The sequence below is a fragment of the Oxyura jamaicensis genome, chromosome 6, assembly GCF_011077185.1.
Source record: "Oxyura jamaicensis isolate SHBP4307 breed ruddy duck chromosome 6, BPBGC_Ojam_1.0, whole genome shotgun sequence".
NCBI classification, from domain to species: Eukaryota; Metazoa; Chordata; class Aves; order Anseriformes; family Anatidae; genus Oxyura; species Oxyura jamaicensis.
Genome location: NC_048898.1, coordinates 6,144,704 through 6,164,732, shown reverse-complemented (window position 1 = coordinate 6,164,732; position 20,029 = coordinate 6,144,704). Strand labels below are relative to the sequence as shown.

The window sequence follows — 20,029 nt, the reverse complement described above, 5'->3', positions numbered from 1 at the left end:
AGTGTTATCCAGGAGATCTAATAATTGATTTTGTGTGTTGGGTTTTTGGAATGTCAATGTTTTGTTCATGATAACTAAACTAACCCCTTTCAATTCTAAATGCTGCTTATTTGTTCCATTCACTTTAGGCTGTTCGCTGAGAACCACATTTTAGTAGCTACGGAACTGGGTAAGAAGTTAAGTTTGTTGCAGATTTCATAGAACAACTTCCTTCAAATCCTGTCACAATCCCATTGATTGTCCTAAATGGAATTGTGGACATTTGGACAGCTACTTGGCCAGTCTGTCTTCTTTTGCAGATGTAACATGAGACGTGGGAGAGACAAAGCAGATGGAATTGTTTAAGGTACACCTAGAAATATTTCTACCTGGAGAACATGGGGCCTTTCTCTAACCCCCAGCATAAAGGCTGTTATGATACTTCAGTTCCACCCCACTCCTTACCCTGCTTTTCACCTGTGTCTCCTGCTTTAATATTAGCACATATATTTATATGGTCCATTCCGAGCTCCATGGAGGGATGTATGGAAGTCAATAGCAAGCCCTCTTTCAGTTAAATGGATTTCATCAGAAAGTATAAATTTACTCATGAATGAATGTTTCTTGGAAACTTCTTGGGTTTCAGCAAGCTTGGACCAAAAAGCCAGGTTTCTGGACAGAGCTGCCTACCAGATGGCTTGCTCCTGCTGCTTGAAGCCTTGAAGTGGTTTGGTATCCTTGCTTCAAGGAACTTCACAACCAGGGATCATGATCTTCTTGTTTTCCTACTGAATAATATGAGGGCCTCAGCTGCAGTGAGGACTCCGTGTGCTTCTAGGCTCGTTATTGCAGCATAGGAAAGGAGTTTAAAAGTTCCCTATTTCCAAATACCCTGTGTTGCTCCTAGTATAGAGCAGCTTAGGGAATCCCTGGAGATGGGACAAACACATCCGCTTTTCCCCTACACTAAAAGAATAAATTGAGAACAAATGTTTTTCCACTTTAAAAAGATACTTTTAATAATATTTTTTGTCCACAGGAATCTTTGAAATGTCAAACTTCCATGCTCAGCTGGAATTGACTTGGAAGTTTGAAGCACTGGTGGGTATGGTTCTTGAGAAATAATGCATCCACAGTGCTAAGACATCATGATCTCTGCTCTTCACCGTCTGTTGTCTTTTCCTGACCTGTCCTCCCTCCCCCCCAGTGTTCATTTATAGTGACCTATACTAAATAACAGCTGTCTTTCAGCTTCCATGAGATGTCTTTTTTACAGTGGTGAAAGAGGAATGCCCTTTGCCATGTTATGGCTTCAGAAGGCTTGCTGGGAAGCTCAGTACTGTCTTGTTATGATCTGACTCAGAATGCCTTCCCCTTACTCTCCCACGACACTTCTAAAAAGAAAAACTCCTCCCCCTCTTTAAGAAATAATGCTGGTAAAAGTTGTAAACAAAACGGTCTGCCTTGTACTTTTTCTCATTCATAGCTAATCTCTGGAGCCTTTTGCTGGCTCCATCATCCCATCTCTTTAGTCCTGGGCAGGTGGAAAACCTGTCATTGTTCTTAGGGGGAAGAGATGGGTGGAAGCCGCAACCACATTCTCCCCATTAAAATGAAGGAACATTGCCCTTGGCCAAGTTCTTTTTACTGTCATTCCAATTGTGCATTATGTTTTTCTGGGAAAGTTGGCTTCGAGTGCAACTGGCAGAAGTTTTTGCCTATGTGTTCCTTGCCAAAGGGTGTCTCTCTGCATACAGCCGTATCCTCAGACCTCAGGGTCTAACCGAGCCTGTGCTAAGCTAATGTCTTGGGTCCTCCTGCATCCAGCTCTGTGGCCCTGGCATGCAGTCAGGATAAGAAAGGTGAGAGTATAGTTCTGCAACACAAGCAGAGTGTTTAAATATGGAGTTCTTCTGTCCTTTTACTGTATTCTTAAAAATGTTTGAGCAAACATAGAACAAAAAAGTGGCTTTATTAAAAGAGAAAAGTTTGTAAAGTTGTTCCAAAACTTCCCTAAGATTCGTTAAATGACATGAAGTCAGAGGATTAAAATAAATGTGAAAATAGCTGAAATTCAGAACGATTTATAAGATACAGAGAGAAATATGGGAAAGTACTTTCATACATTAGAAGAATAAAATGTCAATTTTATTTCCTGGAAAATGTGCTGTGGTTTGGTGTTCAGATAGTACCTGATACGAACCAGCTGTTGAATGATGCAGTGACTTGAATCAGAGACCTGAGCAAAATATGACACATAGGTTAGGTCTCCATGGAGTTCTCTGACATAAGACACCTCTGAGTCACTTCTCCTCTTTGGCCAGTCCCAAGTGGGTTTGGGATAAAAATTTTCCTTCTGACCTAAGCTAGAGAAATGACTAAAATGCCTTTTCTTCACCCCCCCCCCCGCCCCCCCCCCCCCCCCCCCCCCGAGATGTGCAGGCTGCTTGGCTTCTTCAGACAGTGAGGAACCAGGACCCTCCATCCCACCTTGCATGGAGCTTAGCAAGGAACTAATGGTGGTGGAACTCTTGGAAGAACTGGCTTTTTGTGTGTATTGATTTCCATCCCGAAAATGGCAGAACTAGTAGCACTCATTGCTTTGGGTTTTGGCGCTTGGCTGTCAAACATGCTGTGAGTTGTAATGGAAATACATGCAACTGCTCTTGCTAGTGTGGAAATGTCAGTACCTAATAGCATAGGGAGCTCGCATCAGTTTTGCCACAAGTGTGTGCACTACAATGATATCCCTCCTTTAGCTTGCTGTTTGTTTTCATGAAACTTGTAAGAATTGTTGTGTTCCGTTGCTTTTGCTGTTCCAGGTTTAATTAAAATTGGCTACTGCTTCTCAGATTTTTTAGGGGGAGCAAATGGTGGCAGTGATGGACAGGCACACAAACATTTGCACAGTATGATCACACAAATCTTATTTTCTTGTGCGTTCTTTTTCCTTTTTCTGAAGCCAAAATGTTTCTGAATTTGGCATGAATTTCTGGAGAGTTGGCCTGAAACTGCAATTTCTTTGGCAAATTGACTATTAAAAGAATTTCTCAACGTTCCATCCAGTGGCCCTGGTTACTCCTGAGCATGGGTTGGTAAACAGCTTGGAGAAGGGAGTCTTTTTCATTGCACCACCCAGGCATACAACTCATGTTATAGGGTAGTTCAAAGTGCCTTCCTGTCTCAGATTGGAGGCAAGGGTACCAAGACAGCAAGCATACTAAAAAAAAGACTGTCAACTTTTGTGCCTCCTGCAATTATTAATTCATTTTTATTCATTTTATTTCATCTGAAGAGTTATACAGTTGGACAGTATGACAGAGAAATAGGACAAAAAATTGTTGCATTTAAAAACAAAATCTACATCAAGATCACTAATGTATAGTGAAAACAAGATCTTCCTCTATTCTTTCTTATATCATGAGTACTTGACGATATTAAATAGAATAAATGTGGATCCAATAAAAGGAAATATTACTTTTATTTAGTGTCTGGTAAGCCTATTTAATTCAGTGTCAAGGAAGGTTACAAAGATTAATATTGCAGCTGATAGTTCTAAAGGGCTAAATAATTTTATGACCAATAACACTTCTAGCTCCTTAAGCTAAATGAAATCTTATGCCTCAAAACGTATGTTGACAGCAAACCTCTCTTCACTATTCTTTTCTTCTACTTTGTATAAATGGTGAGATTTTGTCTTCAAGGTGCTTCCTGCTGTAAAGCACTAACTAAAAGCAGGACTTCAGGATGAATTGCTAAAAGAAACTTTGTACTTCCATAGATCCTGTACATTGCTATATTGCATGCACGAGAGTTTCATTAGAGACCGTGAATTCTGTCCTACATGTAATAGTAAAAAACAAAACAAAACAACAACAAAAACACATTAAAAAGAGTGTTGTTTTATTTTTATTTTTATTCAGACATTTTAACATTACTAGATTCAGCTTCGTTGTTCTGTCAAGCACTGTAAAGTGGTCAGTCCAAGTAAAAATATCACCTGTAAAATGTATGCAGTACTTTTTTTTTGGACTGCAATGGAAATTTCATCTTGCCCCAAGACTCCAGTTCTCCAAGAGGTGATCTGTAGTCTTATTTGACATGAAATAAAAATGGAAGTCTTTTGTAGTGCTTTGCACACATCCACTTCCAGATGAAATCAGGAACAGAAATGCACTTTACCAGCTTTCTCCTTTTATGAACTTCTAAAAAGTTTCAGTTCATCTGAAGACTTCCACTTCCATCAGTCTCAAGTAGGTGCACCAGGCTTTTAAATTCTTCATATTCTTATAAATAATCTGCTTGCTTAAATTGTATGGCATTTGGTTTTGCTTCTGTAACAGTCATTGTGGTTCTTATGTCTAGCTATGAAGGAATGTGGCTGTGTTTCCTATGTTAGAAATTGAAATTCTAATTCCAAGGTTGTAGTTATTGTATTATTAAGTATTCTTTTTATTATTCTTTTTATTATTATTTATTTTTTTGAAGGTCACTGTTACAATGGATATAATATAAAGGTGGATATAACTGTAATCTCTGCGATTCAGACATTGTTCTTTGTGACTTGCATTTGCCTCCTCCTCTCCTCCCCATATAAACAAATATAGATGTGAGAAGAACCTGAGAAGGTGCAGAGATCTTTTCAGGTGGCTCAAGATGGGGTAGAGGTGCTTTCACTGGGTAAAGTGTTGAACTATCTGTGTTCCAGGGCAGATGGGATTCAAGGCAATGAATTCAATGACAACCAGAAAGACACATCAAAGGTGGTAAACCTCTGAAAGTAGAATAGTTCAACAGCTATTTTAGATCTGTTGTAGTCATATGTTATTGTAACTTTCATAGAAGCATTCTTTTCCCTACATATGTCTCAGACCTTTCTTTTTTGTTAAAAGTGCTTGAGAAAGAAATATTGTTTGTTGTTTTGCGCAACGCACTGATTACATCCTTCAAAATTGTTCTGTTTGTAAAAGGTTTACCATCAGTGTGCAATATTATTACATCAGATATGACCCAGAAATGGCATTCTGTGGCAGTCAGCTGAGCCTTAAAATTGCCTGTGATTTTCAATAAGTGATGACAGTTTCTGGAGGCTTGTAGGATCTTATTTTTTCATGAAATTCACATAATTCTTATATTTTTTAGTTGTTGTTTCTCTAGAATTTTTCAAGTTGCAGTAACAGACATCATTGATTAGACATCTGAAAATACAAAAATTGATTTGTTGCAGTCAGTTGCTTTCTGGTTTAAAAGTGCAGACTGTTGGGAACAAAAAAAGCAAAATATAATTTGACGTGGTTGGCTTTCAACACAAATAACAAGTAGCCACAGCAACCAGCTTTGGAATGAGAAATGTATCCTCTGGTTGTTCATTCTAAAAGGTTTGATTGGTTTGTGACCATGGTGTAACTGAGAAAAGGGTAAGAAAGGATTGAATTCATAACTAGCTCGGCTGCATTTATTTACCCGAGGTGGGTGAAATGTTACACTAAGGAATCTAACTTTTTGTAAGGTATGCAAAAACGACTTCTTAGATGGGGGCAGAATTTGGCTTCGTTACAGTTTCATAGGAAATTCAGTGATCATTGCTTTTTCCAGAGATAAGTTAGGTTTCGTGTCCAGAAGGATTTCTTTTATGGTTGTACAACAGCAGTAAGAAATAAGGTAAAACCCCCCACAAGGGTACTATAGCAATATACAGGACTTCTCTTTGCCATTTGTCACTGCTGTAATCTGATGATCTGGACTGTTCAGAGCTACGGACACCCATAAACCCTGATGGTCTGTTGATCTAATTCTGACTGATTCTCTCCTTCCCACCTAGCTTGGCAGGGCACAGTTGCATGCCAAGCAGAACATGTGTGTGAGCCGACATGCTGCAGCATGGGAGGGGCTGCCGTTTTGGTTCCAAAGTATGGCTGTAGTAAGTAACGTTCTTTGTTGCTCCCATGAAGGTATGACAGCATTTTAAATAATAAAATGACAATGCAAAGACTGGAGGGAAGAGTTGTCACTGCCTAATTGAAAGTTCGTTATGCAGCTTATACCATTATCATAAAACTCTTTATCATGTGTCTGTAAATGTGCAAATTAAAAACCCAGAGGTAATTTTGTATTTTATCTGCATGTAAAAAGATTGTGAAATTATCATCTCTTTCATAGTTAAATAATTTTAACCTGTGTGGTGACCTTTGAATATGCAAATAACAGAGCTTTGTTGGATAGAATACATTTTGTTAATTATAAAACGGTAAGTGGAGAAAATCTGAAGAAAACAGGAATTCACTTTGAAGTAATCATAGTGGAAGCTTTATGTGATAAGGAAAAAGGAAACGTTTTATATTTATGTGTAGGCTCAGAAGAATGATTGTCTACTGCTGTTCAAATCTGTGACTCTGCAGCTGTAATCAAAACCAGCAGGAGAATTTCTAACTTACATCACCAGCAGCAAACTTGGTGAATATATAATGCATGCCCAGAGACTTAAAGAATTTCCAATGGCTTTTAAGTAACAGGGCTTTTTCTTTTTCTTTCCTTTTTTTCTTTTTTTTTTTTTTTCATTTCTTTGTTATTGTTGGTTTTGTTGTTGTTATTGTTCTTCTCAGTTTTAAGAAGTCTTTGAAAAAAATACTGTGACCATGAACCTGAGTAATAATTAAACATTTTTCTGCAGGTCAGAATGATCATTTTCACATAAAGAGGAGAGTGTAATGAACATGAGGAGAGAATTAGTTGCTCTTAGGCATGGTATAAGTTGTTTTTAACAAATCTGTCTAGTCTCTCACTAAGACAGGCATGCTGACTGGCAATTTTGCCATCTCATGTGCACATTTTCAGTTACTGTTCCTTGATTTGGCGATCCCTGGAATGAGGTGGGTTTGGTTTTAACTTTATGCCTGGAACCTGGCCCAAGATTTCAGTTTACTTTCCAGAGATCTATGATGGGAATCATAAGCTGCTCTATTGTTCTAGCAATTTAGGAGTACTCCCACATACCATTAAACTACTAGAGGCAGCAAAATTTAAGTAAATTCCATCATTGACCTCAAAGGGGACAGTTGCAAACCCTCAACTGGTGAGGTCATTTATAGCTGACTTGCAAGCAAAAGTAATATAATCTCAAGTATGGAAAGAGCTGGTAATAACGCCTGCAGAATACAAAGCTTTACTCAAGGGATACTTGCTTGAAGGTATGGTTAATATGTGAGGTAGGAAGTCTGTGTTGTAGGCCTATTTGCTGTTGGTATGCCATTCACTGACAAAGTTAAGATTTGTGATTAGCCTTAGTAGACTTCTGTATTATTGTAATAATGATGTTTTTTAGGCAGCCTGAGCTCTGTTGGATTATATAGAAGAAAAAACGACAGAATCAAATTCAAATTGTAAATCTGCTGGGTGAATGTCTTTTTACAGGCATTTACTTATTTTCATAATTTCCATATTAACAGCTGTAAATAACAGTCAAGTCTTTCTTTCATCTCTGATTTTTTTTTATCAGGTGGTATTTGCTCTCCATTGAGCTATACAACAACCAATTCAGATTTGTTTCTTTACGGTTGTTTGTTCACAGTTCTCTTCAGGAAAAGTAGAAAATAAACCCCTTTTCTTTTGTCTCACTGGATCCTGCAAAACTCACAGTTTCTCACAGTAGATCTTCTGATTACTGCTTACTATGTAAGTTTTGACAGAAATGTAGACAGTCTTGGAATTAAGATTCCAAGGGGCTGCAAGCATGCTATGTTTTGACTACTACATATGAATATTTTTAAAGGCTGCAAACTATGCTGTCAGTCAGAAATACATCATGTGAGCAAAATGTGGTTTCTCTGGCTAAAGTGTGAAGGGCTTTATCAAGGGACACGGACATGTTTTAGGAGGAAAATCCCTAGAGAAATGGTTAGTCTAAATTTCATAAAAGAGCAGATACTAATGTAAATAATTCTTGAAGATATTTTGCTATAAAGACTCTGTTACAACATTCATGTGTTGCATGCTGTAAAGAGAAGCCTCTTAGGTTGTTATGTTCCAAGAAGTGTAATAAAGGTATAAGAAAGTAGAGAAAATTGAATTCTAACATGTAGGCAAGTTATGGACCATTTGTTGAGATAGTTTCATGTTTGTACCTATCCTGATAATATTTCTGCTCTGGGAGTGAGTGCAGAAACTTCAGTGCTGCCATCACAAAAGTCACAGCAGTTGAATTTTCTATCAATTTCTCACAAACTCCTCCCTGTGGGTTTTCACGCCAGAGTCCAGTACTTTTGTCACTATCTGCTTTTTGTAGGCATCTATTGTAGGCAACAATATCATGAAGGAACTGGGGCAAATTTAAAGGTAGGCCAGACTCTGTTCCTTTCACTTGCAGAGTGAAATTAGTTCTTGACTTTAGTCCATGGCTAAAATCAGTGGGAATTGCTTAGCCTACATATTTCCTGCTAAATTAAACCTGTTAGAAATTGTGAAAGCATCAAGGCCTTGAGGCTTGCTGGCACAGAACAGTCTGTGATTATCCTTGGAAACTATCTGGGCCTCCACATACATAGGTACTGCTGGCGGGGGGGAACCTGGGACATCGTAACTCTGACACACACTGTGGGACTGTACGGGTGAATACTGTTTTGCATGGGCTAGAAACATGCCAGGAACCATCCTGCCTGTTTAACCACACAGGTGTTCATATTTGAGTGTCTGCAAGTGTTCAGGGGTGTTATTTAACTTGTTATTGTACTTCAGGGTAGCTGCAGTAGACTGAAGAGCTCTTCGATGAAGAGGTAGAATCCAGGTACCCAGCCATTGCTTTATAGACTGCTGAGAGTATAGACTGAGTTGTCTGAGCAAGAGCAAACTACAGAGGTATTGTGTCTTCTGGAACAGGATCCTGCAAAGATCAGTCTCAGGAACCTTAACAGCAGTTTATTTGCTGTGCTGGAGAAGGTTTAGCAGATAAGTGTCTGTGTCTTATCTATTATTTAAGCTTCCTTGGCAAAGAAAGGTGATTGAAGAGATGGTTCTGATAATATTTGGATTACTGTTTATGGAAAACAAATTCTGTGCATCCTTATTATCATTTTTTGTTTGTTTTGCGAAGATAGAATACTGTGGAAGTTGGAAACATGAGCAGCATAGTAACGTGATTGGAACTGGGTTCTGGGGAGTGTGCGTATGCCAAAAACTCATTCGTAACCTCATACTGGTAACGGACTTAACCCAACAGGAAAGTTGTAGCTGGCACACTACCAAATCTGAAAGATTTGAAGTCACTGATGTTAGCATCAATTGTTTCCTAGACATGTAGAGAAAGAAATTCTTCTGGGCCAGAGTAGGAGCTTGTCCTAAGATTATGTGAAAAACTCCATATCCTATATCATCCCCTTGCTTTGAGTTTCCCCTAGCAATAGGAAGACATTTGAAGGAACCTATTTATTGCTGCCATTCCTAGAATGGAGATGCATTAGTGAAAAGAGAAATGCAAGCAACAGCTTCCCACACATCTTCCTGTTCTCACAGTTCTCAAAGAATGCCAGATCTCATTTGACTGGAGACGATTTGGGCAGTACTTTCATCCAGTGATGTGGGGGGAAACACCCAAGGAATGCCTTCCTATTGGAAACCAGGGTTAGCTCTTCGAAGAACCTGCATTCCATCTGAGTGCTCATTTACCTTTCCATAATGGAAGAGGTAATTGTACCTCCGAAACTGTAACATTTCTAATGTTTACCATTTTAGCTATAAAAGTGTAGTACAGCTCTTGTGATAGGACTGAGAAGCAAACTTGTTCTTATGCAGAAAGGCTGTGTTAAAAATGGGAATGGACTATTACAGGAACTTAAAAAAAAAATATCTTTTCCACCACCATATGGTAGTGATATAACACAAAGCATTTTCTTGCCAAGATATCCCGTTGCAATGGCAGGCTGCCAATAGCTTCTCTCCTCCTCATTCAAACAACAAAAATATCCAAAAAGAATTCTTTGGCTGAATCAGGCTGTTGCTTATAAATATATACTATTGGCTGTTATTCAATCTACATGCTCAGTTTCTCTAGAGAGCCAGTCCATTTCACTGTAAGAGTACTGGAAAATGACTTATCCAGCTCAGCTGCTCTAGGACATTTCTTTGTATTCCAGGTCTTGGAAAGAAGAAGTCTTGCATTGCTGCAGTCATCAGTCCTCATTGCTAGTTCCTGCTTGAAGAAATTTCGATCTTGGTACAAAACTCAGCCCATTTTAGTCATCTCTCTTTGGATCTACACTTACGAATGTGCAACTCAGAGAGGCGTGAGCTCACTATTCTCCAGACACTTTGGCAAGGTTCACTGGTTCACTGCAGCTCAGAATAGAAAAAGCCTGCTGAACCAGGCCTTATGTGTGACTTAACAAGGACTTGTCATGGATCTGTGGTTCCTTGCTAAGGCTACCTTATGTGATTAGTATATGCAGCATCAAATTGTACTCTCTGTGTATTAAATGAGGAGACTGGAAACCTTTCCTGCGTAATTCCTACCAGTAGGAAAGGAAAGGCATAATAGTTTAATCACAGAGTCTAAGGTAGTTACTGATATCCCTAGCATCAAAGCTCAAGACTAGCTAGGGATACTGACTTTGTTTATGGCAATGTCCCATATTGATGCTGTTCTGTGTTCAAGAAGATTTAGGCCTTTATAACCATTTATGTTTGTCCTTCTACCTGAACTCTCTTCCTCCAGGAAATGCAACTTTTAGTCTTCAGATGAAGAATAATTCCATTTGATGGAGTTGCTTTGTGACATTATCAGTACCTCAGGACATCTGACGTCACTATTGTTCTGGCTGTCTTTATCTGCACCTCTGTTTCTGTGCAGTTCCCTAGAGATCATGGAAATATATCAAACCAAATAACCATCTGTCAGGGGGCAAGACAATATTTGCAAAATATTCAGTGATTCATCTTTTGGCAAAATCATTTCCTACTGTGTGTGCAAAGCTTGCTGAGCTATCAGCCTTGCTGAGAATAAGAAATGGTCCTAGAGCTGTGAGTACACATTGCACTATAAATCATTTTCTCAGTTTCATCTGTGTTAATATTGATCATAGGTAATTTTATCCTTGTGGACAGACTAATATGTGATTAGCCACATTTATATGTGCGTGATTAATTGAGCTGCATTATGTTGCATAGTTTTTAGGTGCAAATGGTATGATTGTTGGTGTAATCTCATGTTCTATATTGTTATGACACTTTGCTCCTTTTACTAATAACTCCGGTACTTTTTATTTCAGTTCACTGAGGTGAAGATAGTTCACAGGTTCTTTTTCTCAGAAAACAAATGTTGGGAACCTTTGGAAAACAATTAATGAGTCACCTTAGATATTGCATAAATCTTTCACAGCCAACTTTAACAAATAAAGGAGCCTTGCATGGAATGGTAGATGAAATTGCCATGGTTGTGGGCTAATTTGAGGAGTTACCATTTGCTTGTTGCAAAGAATTTGAGGAAGGTGTAACCAGTAAAGTTGTATGTGAGCTGTAAAAGCCCCCTCTGCCCTCCAGTACCAGAACTCTGGAACGCCCTGAAGTTGTTTCATCTCTGCAAAGAGACCACTCCTCGCTTGGAGATTGCAGTTTCTTTGCCAAATTCATTCTTGCATGTGACTTTGAAGGAAGGGATCTGTCTCTTACTGAACTTAATATAAAAAAAATTGCTTTGTCTTGCAATATACTGAACCAAGATTTAGCAGTTGGTCTAACACACAGTCAGTCTGCAGTGTGACAGCTGGTGCTGGTATCATAGGAGCCCAAGTTTAGAGCTAGGTGCCCTGTGTTAAGCAAACCTCAAGCACAAATAAAAAATTAATAAATTGTTGTCTTTCCTTTTCCTTAGCATTATGCAAGCAATCTACCAATCTGCTACAAGCTTGTCAGCATAAATGCTTGTCGAAGTGCTATACACAATGACACTGGCATCTCCTCCATACCAGCAGATAGAACTTGATCTGCAAACTCAGGTGACAATAAGGGAGGGAGCCTGGAGGAGAGCCCTGCAGCCAAACACGTGGGTCTCACAGTCCCCCTGGTTCCTTGTTAGCAGACTAGAAGATCCAGCGTGAAGCACAGCAGACCGATGCTGGATAGCAAGATAATTATAAGATCAAATTCTGTCAAAACCAGAGAAGTTGGAGGCTGACAGGCACAACATCGTGTCCTTTATGTAATTCATTACTGTCAGAAGAGACTTTATCATCGATCTGCAGGCAGATTCATGTTTACCTGAATATAAGGGGCTGTTGATTATGCTGTTATAGCTGTAGGGCAGCAGGAATAGGGAACTGGCGACAACAGATTACTTCAGAACTATTGCATGACAGACTGGGATGATTCTAGGAGACCCTGGCTGCACAGCTGAGTTTGTGCTCTTCATATCTGACCTCTGTCTCCCTCTCAACGTGGCTGAAAGTAGGAGTATAGACAAATGGAAAACTTGCAGAATCACTTGGTAGTCATGCAAGCAAAGGAACACTAAAGAAGTTTGTATCTTGTAAAAGCTGCCAGATGAAAATGGGGGCCTTAAGTCACTTTTAAAAAATTCTCCCAAGTCTCAGATCTGTCTCTAAAGCAGTGATTTAATGCATCTTTTTTTCCTTCTTCCCACAAGCCATTCTGACAGTGCTAGTTAATCATTCTTTTTTTCCAGCTATATATGAGTGCAGTCAGAGCCCTAAGTGGATGAGGCCAAAGATGTCTGGACTGTCATTACCATCTGGGATCACAATCCTCTTTGTTGTGAAGGGAGGAGGAAGTGAGGAAAGCAGATGCCCTCTTCAGTCCTCTACTTGGATAAAGGATCCCTCTTCTATGGGTTGGTCCTCCACTCAAGCTTTTCACCAGTTACTCCTAGTTTCTAGTTCCATTTGCAAGCAGCTATTTTGGTTAGACATGTTCCACTTTAAACGGAGAGAGATCCTGCTGCTGCAGCGTGTCCTTCCTGGGGAATTTTCCAAGTGCAGGCAAATCTGAAGAACTTTCTGCTCTTTTGTTCCATGTTGTGCACTGCACAGAGATATCGTTGGATAAGCCTCCTGTCATATTGTGAGAGTCAGTGATAGAGAAAAGAGAACTTTAAGTCAGTAATGACCCATTAAATGTAAGCCTAACTGATCAACAGTTAAGATGGGAAAAACTTTGCTGGTCTGTCTCTTTCTAATTAGGCTATTTGCCTTATTCAGCAGGCAGTTAGGCAACAAGTGAGTTAATGTAACAACACAGTGAGCCTCCTTTCCCCTACCTCTGCTTCTTAGGTTTGTGCCAAACTGGTGAATTGAATCAAGGTGCTGCTGACTGCAATTAGGTGAGCCCCAGGAGCAGCAAGAGGGAAAGGGAGGGACTTGGTAAAGGGGTGTTTGGGAGGGTGAGAACTCAATGTTGTGAGCAGGGAGGTAATGTAGCTCAAGTGCTTATGTGTCTGTGTTCCCGGTCTTGTGGATGTTGGAAGTGAAATGGACCATCCTGTTGTGGTAAGAAGGGTTTTTCTTCTCCTGTGTTGGTAATATGGTTGTGACATCAGGAGCTGTTTTTTTTTTTTAATAAAATTTTCTTGTGTTTGGAGTCAAGGCAGACTCAGAAACAGAAAGGATTGTACTGGGTCTGTCTGGGATGTTAACTTTCCCTGCAGCAGCCCATACAGTGCTGTGCTCTGCACTTGTAGCTAGGACAGCAGTGGTGTCACATCAGTGTTGTGTCTGCTGCTGAGAAGTGCTGGCACAGCATCAGGACTCTCTCTGACCCTCCTAGGGGGAAGGCAAAAAAGTGAGAAAGAAACATCAGCAGGGCAGCTGACCTAACCCAACCAAAGGGATATTCCATACCATATGATGTCACACTCAGCAATAAAAGGTGGAAAAAGGAAGAAGAGGGGAGGGGTGGGCTCTCGTTGCGAGAATGTCTGTCCTCCTCCCGAACACCGGCTACGTGCGTTGAGGCCCTGCTTCAAGGACATGGTCAAGCATTGCTCATTTGTAGGAATTAGAGAGTAATTTATTTCTTCTGTACTTCCACATAGCCTTTACTTGTTTTGTTTTTTCCTTTCCCCCTCCCTTTTCCCCTTTCCCTCTTTTCCCTTTAGTTAAATTGTTTAATAATAAGATTTCCTTAATTTAATTAAAGGAAAAAGAATAATTATTATCCTTATCTCAACCCGTGAGTTGTTCTTTCCTTTACTTCTTCCCCTCCTCATCTGAGGAGGGGGAGTGAGAGAGTGGCTGTGGTGCTCAGCTGCCTGGCATGGTAAAACCACCACAGGGATGGAGATGTTAACCATTAACATATACAGTCCTATAGTGAGGAAGAAGGAGAAGTAGAGGAGTAGTCTATCATCTGCTAAGTTGGCTGCTTCAGCAGGGCTTGTTCGTATCTTCAATGTGGTAGAGAGGGAGGCAGCCCCTTCTAATGGGACTTAGTCCTGCTTGCATCTGTCCTGAAAGGTCAACTGTGGATTCCCCTTTACAAAACAACTAAATTTTGTTCTCTTTACCCAGTGTTCCCAGCTGCTGTGAAACACAGGAGAAGGCAGTGTTGCTTGGGCTCCACTGCTGCTATTTTCAGTCTTTGCATAGCTTGAGGTCTCTTTCAGAAACGACTGTACATAAAAAGTGGTACTTGTCCCCCAGGCTCCTTGGAACAAGGTTGTCTAGGAGTAAGGGGGTGAGAATACCATCACATGATACAGGCAGAAGGTGGAATGAAGAGCAGTAATTTCTCTTGCTGGTGCTATGGTTCAGTAAAGGTTTATTTATTAAACACTTGTAGATGGTAAGATCCAATTTCCTACTAAACCATTTAGGAGTGACATTCTTGAAGAAATCCTTTCAATGCTCTAATCTGCATGGAATAGACCTTTAAAACAAACTGTACCACTGTAAAATTTTTCAGGAAGAAATAGTTCTGTTAAGGAAACAATGCTATAAAAGTCTTCCGTTCCTTATTAATTTTAAAAAGATAATGTTTCTTATATTCAGCTGATGAAGGGAAATATAACTATAATTTCTGAATTACGTTATTGGTGTGTTGCCTGGTTATTTTCTGAGGAATTGCTCTGTGGCATTAAGGACTCCAGTAAACTTCCAAGAAATGAGAATAAAACCTTTTCCAAACCGAGTTTTATGATGTTGACTGTCTCTGGGCCAGTCAGCTTCTTGTGTTTCATTCCTTCCTGCAGTGGAAAAATTGATGTGTGAGTGTCTTTTTTTCTTTTAATCAACTTGATTAAACTTCAGATCAACTTGAAATCATCTGATGGGAGTATTGTTGGAGGTGAAGTGATTGGGAGAAAATCTTAAAGAGCCTCTTTAAACTCCATTCTTGTTTAACTGTGAGTCCTTTTAGGAGTCATATGAAACTGTATCCAGACACAGTCTTAATTTCAAGCAGCTAAAAGTTGGCTGCTGCGTAGGCTGCAGACAGTGTGAAGGTTGAGTGTCTTCTGCAGAAGCCTCTTAATCTGCTCCTTCATAGTGGTGTGCATAGGGCAAGCTTTCTAGACAGCCCCTCTGTTTAAGAGTTTATCCTCTGTGCAGTATTAGAATTCTCTGTTTGCATGTTTACACGTTACCTCAGCTTTAGCTTGGACTGTGAAATACAACTGTCATTTTCTAGCCTTAAAAGATTTGACTAAGTTTATCATCTTTTGATATAAGCTCGCTTTCATTCTTCTCTAATTTCAAAGGGATTGTTTGAGACCTGTTTTGAACCTGCATACTTATCGTAGGTTATACTTCCTTTTGTTCTTTTTTGAATTATTTTCTCTGCAAGATTTTTAGCACCAAAAACCTTGCCTCACTAAAGTGAGGGCTGACACCTTCCTATGTAGGAATTTATGTTTCTTTGCAATGCAACCTTACAGTCAGTATCTTACGAGTAAAAACACAACCGTCTCTGAACCCCAAGTATAAGACTAAAGATATTGGGTTCTTATTAGCTTTCAGTTCTCATCATTGGCCGTTCAAATAAAGGCATCACAATTTTTGCTGTATCTTATTAATATATGGATTCAAGGTGAAGTTAATGAGGGTTTTAAAGTGTCCTGAATTTGTGCATCTGTTTCTTGCATCTGAAGTTCCCAATTGCTAACTTAGCTAGGCTTCTTTCAAGATCATCTTTTGGCAGGTTTGTGCTACAATCCTTGGTGCATCTTCTGCCCTTACGGTGTGTCTTAATTAGTTTCTGTGCACAGCCAGGCCATCTTCGGCTTGTCAGACACCTCCAAGGGAGCTGCTTGCCTGTAGCATTTAGGTTTATTCTCAGTGTTTGTTTTCATCTATTTGTTCTAATATCTGAAAAAGATAGTACTTTGGAAAGGGGTGCGGGGAACCACAAAAGACGATGTGATGGAATTGGAATAAAAGCTTTCATGAGACATAAGCAATTTATGTGTGTATTTCTTAAAGATGATTACAATCACTGACTTTACAACCTTTAGGAGAACCCTGTACTTCTATCATAGCACTCTGTATCTTGAGAGTGAAGTTTTATCCTTGTTCAGTGTCTGCAAGTGCCAGCAGTTCCTACAGGGTTACGAAGCACTGTGCTGTAAGAGAATACATCCATTGTAATCGGTCCTGGAGGCTGCAGAGTGTCTTTGCTGTGCTTTGGAATGTCGGTATTAATCTCATATAGAACCTAGTATGAATTGATGGTGCTAATCCCATCAATTTTAACTTTGAGTAATATAATCAAAGGGAAATAGGGAAATATAGTAGTGAAATCTTAGTATCATTATTTGTTTTCAAGCTAAGGATCTGCAAAAGCATTGCTTGATTTGTCTGAATGTTAATGGACTGCTCTAACCTGGCATCTGTTAGTCACTTAAGAATTCCCAAGCAGTTCAGGCTGTCCTTTATTACCACCGTTATCTTCTGATTCAGTTTTATTCTTGCCTTTTTTCTCAAGCCTATGCACTTCAACAATGTATGAGGTGCAAAAAAATTTACATAACAGAGTGGTAAGTGCATTTGTCCTTCTAGAATATACTCTGCTGCAGCACAACTACCTTGTAATGTAGAAATTGCCATAGTAACTACTCATTTCTTATTGATTAGATGGATAAAAATTCTCATAATATACAAGCAGAGTAACTTGCTGGCATATGGCTTCAGGCTACCCCTGTGGCAACTCTTACTTATGCAGAAAAAGGAGAGAATGCATATAAGAGTAGTTTTTTTGTTTTATTTTTTTAGCTGAATTAGTATTCCTTGAGTTAGGTCATAAACTAGTCTTTTCTGCCACAATAGAGCTTAAAATTTAAATTAAACCGAATATACAGCTCACAAGGCAGAATACTAACGCACTGGTTTGCTATTGGATCAGGACAACAATATTTCTCCTCAACATGAAATCTCAAAGGGAAAAGGGAAGAAAGGAAGAAGGGCTTCCCATTCCCCCCTCACCTAGGGACAAAACTAACAGCTTTGCTGAGCTGACCCCTAATGAGTAAGAGACTTTTCTAGTTCAGCAGTTGTGATAAATGCCTCTGGAAGGTGCTTCTTACCACACTGGCATCAATTGCATGAGAGAATAAGTACTGCTTTTATGTTTCTTTAGAGATGTTATATAGTGATCATCTTCAGCAGTGGCATTGTGAACGCTTACTGAAAGCAGGATTAGGCCTGTAGTGAGTTATAGTGGCTGACAGCTGTCTTGGTTCATGTACTGCTGTTGCTCAATGTACTGTTGTCTCTTACAAGCCTGAAAGATGCTCCAACAAAGCTCCTACCACATTTGTTTTGAAAGACAAGCTTTTTGTGAATTCTGTCAGGGGACTGAGACGGCAAAGCACTCAGGTAGGATGCCAGATAAAAATTGAGCCAAACACATTCTTCAAATATGAAGTAGCAGTTTATTCAGAATAATATAAAACAAAAGAATGGCAACACTCAACCAGTGTTTTGTTTGTTTGTTTACTGTAAAGGCTATTCTGAAGCTGTTTGGGACTCTTTTGTGATGCCTTGGTGTTGGCTATGTATCCATTCTGTACGATTATTCCAGGATGCTATTAGCTATGTGTATAGGAGACTGAAGATCATAAAGCAATTTGCAGTTTGGATCTTCCAAGTAGTTATCACATGTGGTACCCATGCACAAGTATCTACTTTTCTTGACTCCAGCCCTCTTTTACCTTCTGAAGTCTGAAATGCTGGGTTAGGGCATCACTTTGTATATTATACCACCTTCTGCTCTGTTATTTTTACCTACAGCCTGACTTCAAACATGGTCTGACCTTAAGGTTGCTTGAAGTCACTAATCTGTAGGGTTGCAGGAAATGATGCTACTGTTTCAATAAGCTAGGCCTTCAGAGAGCCTGCTCAGGAAAACATCCTTCTCCCTGTAGTAGGCTACAGACAAATGGAGGAAGCTCTTTGGCAGCTGCAGATACTTTCAGTCTCTAATGGGAGGAATTAGGCTTGGCTCCTCTTCATCTTCAATTGGCCTGAACTCTTGGGTGCTTTTGTAGAGGCTTTTGCAGGCATTGGTGGGAGGTTCAGTGTTCGGAGTCTTTTGCCTGTGTACTAAGATCTGGGACATAGGCCCGGAAACCAGCCGTCATGTAGACAGGAAAAAAACAGCTGTATATAGAGGATGATGTAAGAGTTTAAGCTGATAATTATTTCTTTATATAGTTTCTTCCATTTCTGTCTTGCCTCCTTAACATCTCTGCTTTTTTTTTTTTTTTTTTTTTTTTTTTTTTTGCCATTGTGACCCCTTTTTATTGCCTCACCTGTACAAATCAGGAATGTTTTTTTCCTTCATCTGGCAAGGTGGGCTTTGGTACTAGTCTTGGCAAGCTTCTTTCCTTAAAGAGCAGCATGGAGAAAGATGGAGAGTTGAACCCAAAGACCAGTGCCAACTACTCCCTGGTCTGGTGATTCAAAGCTTACCTAGTTTCTATTAATATGGAACAAAAGAAACAGCCTTGTACAGTTCTAGATGCTAGTGTTCTGTTCTAATGAATTTTCAGGGTACTTTAGGATCTTTTTTTTCTGAAGGATATGGAAAATATGCAGGTTGGTATTGATCAGACATAACACAACTCAGAGTGGCAGGCTGGCATGATCTGAAAAAAATCTCAATCTGTTGTACACATCTCTTGATATTCTCGTAAAACTGGGACAGAAACAAAAACATCATTGATATCATTGATTCTTTTGCTTTCCACCAAGAGTTTTTTTTTGGGGGAAGGGGGAGTGGGAGGGGTGCTTGAATTCTTTGTTTGCCTTTTTTTTAAAAGTATAGAGCAGTAGTTTATAAAATCATAAAGTGTAGATCATACATTCTATCAGACGTAGGTGCTTTTATGTGAGATTCTCTTAGAAAAGAGTCCAGACTTTTTTTTTTCCCCCCACACTCTCACGCAGGTGATTTTCAAAGCATTAACTTCCCTGGAAGTTAGCTATACCATGGCAGCTACCCATTCCTCCTGCATGATGCAAGCAAGAATTTACAGGTTATGCACTGCAGAGAATATAAAATACATTCCTGGACATGCAGTCTTGTAAGAAGAAGCCAGCTGAACCTCAGCTTTCCTGATCCACTGATTTGTATATACAGTTTGACGGCCATCTGCAAGAAAGTAACAGCAAAATCTTTGCTAACATTGTCAACCAACAACTGTTCCAAACCAATATTTTTGTTTCATTTTAAAGCTAGACAGATGTAAATGTTTGATCTTAGTAATAACTTTAAAAGATTTAAAATAATAATTTTTAAGGGGGAAAATAATGATTGGGTGGGTTTCATTCAACTGAGGAAACCTGGATGGAATTAATATATTCTGGGGATCTTACAAAACTGCTTTTAAAATCAGTGTGTTGTTCCGAGAGGACAGTAAGCTTAGTATTTAGAGAAATGAGCTAAAAGCATTTGTAATGTTTAGGCATTTCCCTAAGTGTTTTACAGACATCTGCGGTGTTTTCGTCAGCAGTCTTGCACACCATAGCAGAAATAAAAAGCTGCATCTGCTTGGCATTGCCAGGTATCTAAATGCATATATATATATATATATATATGCACACAAATATATATATGC

The 20,029-nt window shown here is 39.3% G+C and overlaps 1 long non-coding RNA gene across 3 annotated transcripts in view; it reads left to right on the top strand.

Moving 5' to 3' along the window:
• The window catches only part of LOC118169294, a 154,976-nt gene that overhangs the window by 78,389 nt on the left and 56,558 nt on the right, over positions 1 to 20,029 (top strand). The window contains exons 5-7 of one of the 3 annotated variants that reach the window (XR_004752008.1): positions 1,019 to 1,080; positions 1,466 to 1,718; positions 2,414 to 3,792. The exons of 1 other annotated variant lie outside the window; for it this stretch is intronic. This is a non-coding gene — a long non-coding RNA (uncharacterized LOC118169294). Of the gene's footprint in view, positions 1 to 1,018; positions 1,719 to 2,413; positions 3,793 to 20,029 lie in introns of those variants that run through there. One more of the 3 variants, XR_004752007.1, reaches the window with a different exon arrangement.